Consider the following 6,428-nt stretch of genomic DNA (forward strand, 5'->3'; position numbering starts at 1 on the left):
CTCTCTCTCTCTCTCTCTCTCTCTCTATATATATATATATATATATATATATATATATATATATATATATATATATATATATATATATATATATATATATATATATATAAAAATAGGCAACTACTCAATATATAATAGAGATAAAATTTACTAACATTCGTATGTACATTGGCTCTAAATATCTGTCACGACCCAAAATCCATTAAGGTCGTGATGGCTCCGGACACCGCCGTCAGGCAAGCCAAAAATAAATACTCGATTTGGTTCTCATTTTTCATATTTTTTAAATCATATTTTCCTTTGATTAAATAGTAAAAGATGGAATTCACAGTGTAAATAATAATATTCTTAACAATTTCAATACAGAACAAAGCATAATCACCCCAAAACCCGGTGTCACAAGTGCATGAGTATCAACTAAGAAGTAAAAAAATAAAGTACAACATCTGTCCGGAATACAACTTAGACAGGAAGAATACAAATAACTCTGAAAGAGACTCTGCTGGCTGCGGATCGTAATATGGAATGCAGCTCACGTAAGTCCACGCATGCATACGTGCCTCTGCTCTCACAAGGCCACTAGTCACATATGTACTTGCACAAAAATGTGCAGCAAGTATAGTATGAGTACGTAAATCCACGTGTACCCAGTAAGTATCTAGCCTAACCCCAGAGAAGTAGTGACGAGGGGTCGACATCGACACTCACTAGTGGTCCAATAATATCAAGTACAGTAAGGAGGTGAGCAAATACGAGGCAAAGTAAATAAATAAAATAAACAAGTATAAATACGTGGTACAATTATCCTCCTTACAATAAACTCAAGCTCTTAACTAGCAAATTCCTCCTCAACCGGAGCATATATATATATATGTGCGTGTGTGTGTGTGTGCGTGTGTGTGTGTGTATAATGGACCTTACCAAATAGGTTGTTATAGTTCGAATCAGGGAAAAAATTTACAGATACCCCGGCTTCTTGCCAAATATTATACACGATTTCCATGAGGATATGCTATAGGAAATGCCGAGGCATACGGCCCAATCCAATATAAATATTTAAATTGTGCATTGTCGAGAGTCGAACGACGCGAATCATAGATACATCTATTAAACTGCCGAGGCGAACGACCCGCTCCCATGAGAGTGTGGTACATAAATCCTGCCGAGGAGAACGACCCGATCCCATAAGAGTGAAATACAAATTCCTACCGAGGTGAATGGCCCGATCCCATAAGAGTAAGAAGCTTTGACGGGTCTTTGACCCCACTCATGAATAAACGTGTGAGTTGTAATTTCTTTAACAAAAATCTTTCAATGAAATATATACATATATCACGGAAACATGCCGTAGGAGGAGTAAAGTTATTCGGTGACTAATCGTGAAATCGTGAAGTCTCTACAATAGCAAGTCTAGTCTCAAGTAGAAATATAAAATAAAGAATTAAACACGCAAGGATAATCCCTATAGTACAAATACAGCATGGTGTGAACCTAAGTCTACCTAGACAATAATATGAATCGAACTACGTACGGACTCTCGTCACCTCGTGCGTACGTAGTCCCCGCAATAAGTTGTACACATCAAATATACCACCTAGGGGTAGTTTCCCCCTCACAGAGTTAGACATGAGACTTACCTCACTCCGACGTTCGAAAACCGGCTCCAACACTGCCCAAATACCTCAAATCGGTGACCGTCGATCCAAAACTAGTCAAATAAGATGCAACCCAATCAAAATATACTCTAATACTCATAATTAATCAATTTATAACAATTTTCAACTCCGCTCAAAAAATCGATAAAGCAACCCTCGGGCCCACGTGTCCGGATTCCAAAAGTTTTCGAAGACAAACACTGCCCATAGCACTACGAACTCAAATATATAATTTATTCTCAATTTCATGCCCAAATTCGTGATCAAAATTCAAGAATACCAATTTCTTGATTTTTCTTCAAAATCTCAAATTTCTACTAATTTTCATGTTTAAATCCATATACAAACCATATATTTAACCCATAATGAGAAGAAGTCACTTACCCCATAATAGAGGATGAAGATGGCACTCCAAACCTGCTCCAAAATTGGTTCCTATAAATAAAATGAAGTGAAATTGAACCGAACTCTCATTTTAAAGAAACTACTACCCAGGCACGATCTTCGCACCTGCGGTCCAATAGCCGCTCTGCGGCTCCGCACATGCGGAAATTCCATCGCAGGTGCTGTTCAAGCTCACCCCAACATTTCCCGCATCTGCAGCCCGACAGGGTTTCTACAGCTCCACTTCTGCGGCTCTTCGTGCGCAGTTGTGGTCCCGCTTCTGCGGAACTTGACCACATTTGCGGTTCCAGCCTTCCCCAGCTAGAACCGTTTCTATGACCCTCTTGGCCGCTTCTGCGGCCAAAACCTCGCAGGTGCGGTTACACCAGATACCAGCTTCCTTGGCATTTTCCTTAGTCCAAAAATTGATCCGTTAAGCATCTGAAACTCACCCGAGGCCCCCGGGACCCCAACAGAACATTCCAACAAGTTCTAAAACATCATGCAAACTTAGTGGAGCCTTTAGGTCACATCAAACAATGCTAAAAATACGAATCACCCTCTAATTAAAACTTAATGAACTTTAGAACTTCAAACTTCTATGTTTGATGCCGAAACCTATCAAATCACGTCCGATTGACCTCAAATTTTACACACAAGTCACATTCGACATTACGGACCTACTCCAACTTCCGGAATCGTAATCCGATCTCGATATCAAAAAGTCCACTCCCGGTCAAACTTCTCAAAAACCTTCAAATTTCTAACTTTCGCCAAATGACCCCAAAATGACCTACGGACCTCCAAATCCACATCCAGACGCGCTCCCAACACCAGAATCGCCTTACGGAGCTATTTCCAGACTTGGAATCCCAAACGGACATCAATAACATTGAAATGCACTTCAACTCAAATTTAGGAAATTCTTCCAAAAATGCCAACTTCCATAATAGGCGCTGAAACGCTCCCGGGTCATCCAAAACCCGATCCGGACATACGCCCAAGTCCAAAATCATCATACGCACCTGTTGGAACCTTCCAATCCCGATTCCGAGGTCGTTTACTCAAAAATCAAACCTTAGTCAATTCTTCCAACTTAAAGCTTCCGAAATTAAAATTTTCTTCCCAAACTAACTCCAAAAAACTCTGAACTTCCCGAAATTCAATTCCGACCATACGTACAAGTCATAATACCTGAAGTGAAGTTGCTTAGGGTCTCAAACCGCTGAATGATGCGCTAGAGCTCAAAACGACCGGTCGGGTCGTTACATTCTCTCCTACTTAAACATACGTTCGTCCTCGAACGTGCTAAGAACTGCTCTGGAGTTTTCCGAAATCATTGTTTAATACCTCGTGCGCCTACCCGTGCTACCACAACCCAGTTGAGCACAACCCAAAATCCATTAAGGTCGTGATGGCACTGGACAGCGCCGTCAGGCAAGCCAAAAATAAATACTTGATTTGGTTCTCATTTTTAATATTTTTGAAATCATATTTTCCTTCGATTAAATAGTAAAAGAGGAATTCACAGTGTAAATAATAATATTCTTAACAATTTCAATACAAAACAACCATATTCAACCCCAAAACCTGGTGTCACAAGTGCATGGGCATCAACTAAGAAGTAAAAATAAAATAAAGTACAACATCTGTCCGGAATACAACTTAGACAGGAAGAATACAAATAACTCTAAAGGAGACTCTGCTAGCTGCGGGTCGTAATATGTAATGCAGCTCACGTAAGTCCCCGCATGCATACGCGCCTCTGCTCTCACAAGGCCACTAGTCACATATGTACTTGCACAAAAATGTGCAGCAAGTGTAGTATGAGTACGTAATCAACGTGTACCCAATAAGTATCTAGCCTAACCCCGGAGAAGTAGTGATGAGGGGTCGACATCAACACTCACTAGTGGTCCAGCAATATCAAGTACAGTAAGGAGGTGAGCAAATACGAGGCAAAGTAAATAAATGAAATAAACAAGTGTAAATATGTGGTACAATTATCCTCCTTACAATAAACTCAAGCTCTTAACTAGCAAATTCCTCCTCAACCTGAGCATATATATATATATATATATATATATATATATATATATATATATATATATATATATATATATATATATATGTATACTGGATCTCACCAAGCAGGTTGTTATAATTTGAATCAGGGGGAAAATTTACAGATACCCCGGCTTCTTTCCAAATATTACGCACGATTTCCATGAGGATATGATATAGGAAATGCCGAGGCGTACGACCCGATCCAACATAAATATTTAAACTGTGCACTGCCGAGGGTCGAACGGCCCGAACCATAGACACATCTATTAAACTGCCGAGGCGAACGGCCTGCTCCCATGAGAGTGTGGTACATAAATCCCGCCGAGGAGAACGACCCGATCCCATAAGAGTGAAATACAAATTCCTGCCAAGGTGAACGGCCCAATCCCATAAGAGTAAGAAGCTTTGACGGGTCCTTGAACACACTCACAAATAAACGTGTGAGTTGTAATTTCTTTAACAAAAACCATTCAATGAAGTATATACATATATCACGAAAATATGCCGTAGGAGGAGTAAAGTTATTCGGCGACTAATCGTGAAATCGTGAAGTATCCTCCTGCGTCTACCCGGACAATAACATGAATCTAACTACGTACAGACTCTCGGCACCTCATGCGTACGTAGTCCCGGCAACAAGTTGTACACATCAAATATACAACCTAGGGGTAGTTTCCTCCTCACAGAGTTAGACAGGAGACTTACCTTACTCCGGCGTTCTAAAAACCGGCTCCAAAACTGCCCAAACACCTCAAATCGGTGACCGTCGATCCAAAACTAGTCAAATAAGATGCAACCCAATCAAAATATACTCTAATACTCATAATTAATCAATTTATAACAATTTCCAACTCCGCTTGAAAAAACGATAAACCAACCCTCGGGCCCACCTGTTCGGATTCCAAAATATTTTGAAGACAATCACTACCCATAGCACTACAAACTCAAATATATAATTTATTTTCAATTTCATGCCCAAATTCGCGATCAAAATCCAAGAATACCAATTACTAGGTTTTTATTCAAAATCCCAAATTTCTACTAATTTTCATGTTTAAATCCATATACAAACCATGTATTTAACCCAAAATGAGAAGAAGTCACTTACCTCGTAATAGAGGATGAAGATGGCACTCCAAACCTGCTCCAAAATCGGCTCCTATGGACAAAATGAAGTGAAATTGAACCCAACTCTCATTTTAAAGAAAACATTGCCCAGCCACGATCTTCAAACCTGCGGTCCTATAGACGCTTTTGCGGCTCCGCACCTGCGAAAATTCCATCGCAGGTGCAGTTTAAGCTCAACCCAACATTTCCCGCATCTGCGGCCCGACAACGCTTCTGCGCCTCTGCTTCTGCGGCTCTTCGTGCGCAGGTGCGGTCCCGCTTCTGTGGAACTTGACCGCATCTGCGGTCCCAGCCTTCCCCAGCCAAAACCGCTTCTGCGACCATCTTGGCCGCTTGTGCAGCTCCGCACCTGCAGCCAAAACCTCGCATGTGTGGTTACACCAGATACCAGCTGCCTTAGCATTTTTCTTAGTCCAAAAATCGATCCGTTAAACATCCAAAACTCACCTGAGGCCCCTTGGACCCCAACCAAACATTCTAACAAGTCCTAAAATATCATGCGAACTTAGTCGAGCCTTTAGCTCACATAACACAACGCTAAAAACACGAATCACCCTTCAATTCAAACTTAATGAACTTTAGAACTTCAAACTTCTATATTCGATGCCAAAACCTATCAAATCACGTCCGATTGACCTTAAATTTTGCACACAAGTCACATTCAACATTACGGACCTACTCCAACTTTTGGAATCGAAATTCGACCCTGATATCAAAAAGTCCACTCCCGATCAAACTTCTCAAAAACCTTCAAATTTCTAACTTTCCCCAAATGACCCCAAAATGACCTATGGACCTCCAAATCCACATCCGAACGCACTCCCAATACCATAATCACCTTACGGAGCTATTCCCAGACTCGGAATCCCAAACAGACATCAATAACATTGAAATTCACTTCAACCCAAAATTAGGAAATTCTTCCAAAAATGCCGACTTTCATAATAGGCCCAGAAACGCTCCCGAGTCATCCAAAACCCGATCCGGACATACGTCCAAGTCCAAAACTATCATACGAACCTGTTGGAACCTTCCAATCCTGATTCTGAGGTCGTTTACTCAAAAATCAAACCTTAGTCAATTCTTCCAACTTAAATCTTCCAAAATTAGAATTTTCTTCCCAAACTAACTCCGAACTTCCCAAAATTCAATTCCGACCATACGTACAAGTCATAATACCTGAAGTGAAGCTGC

The sequence above is a fragment of the Nicotiana tabacum genome, chromosome 15 (assembly GCF_000715075.1).
Source record: "Nicotiana tabacum cultivar K326 chromosome 15, ASM71507v2, whole genome shotgun sequence".
Taxonomy (NCBI): Eukaryota; Viridiplantae; Streptophyta; class Magnoliopsida; order Solanales; family Solanaceae; genus Nicotiana; species Nicotiana tabacum.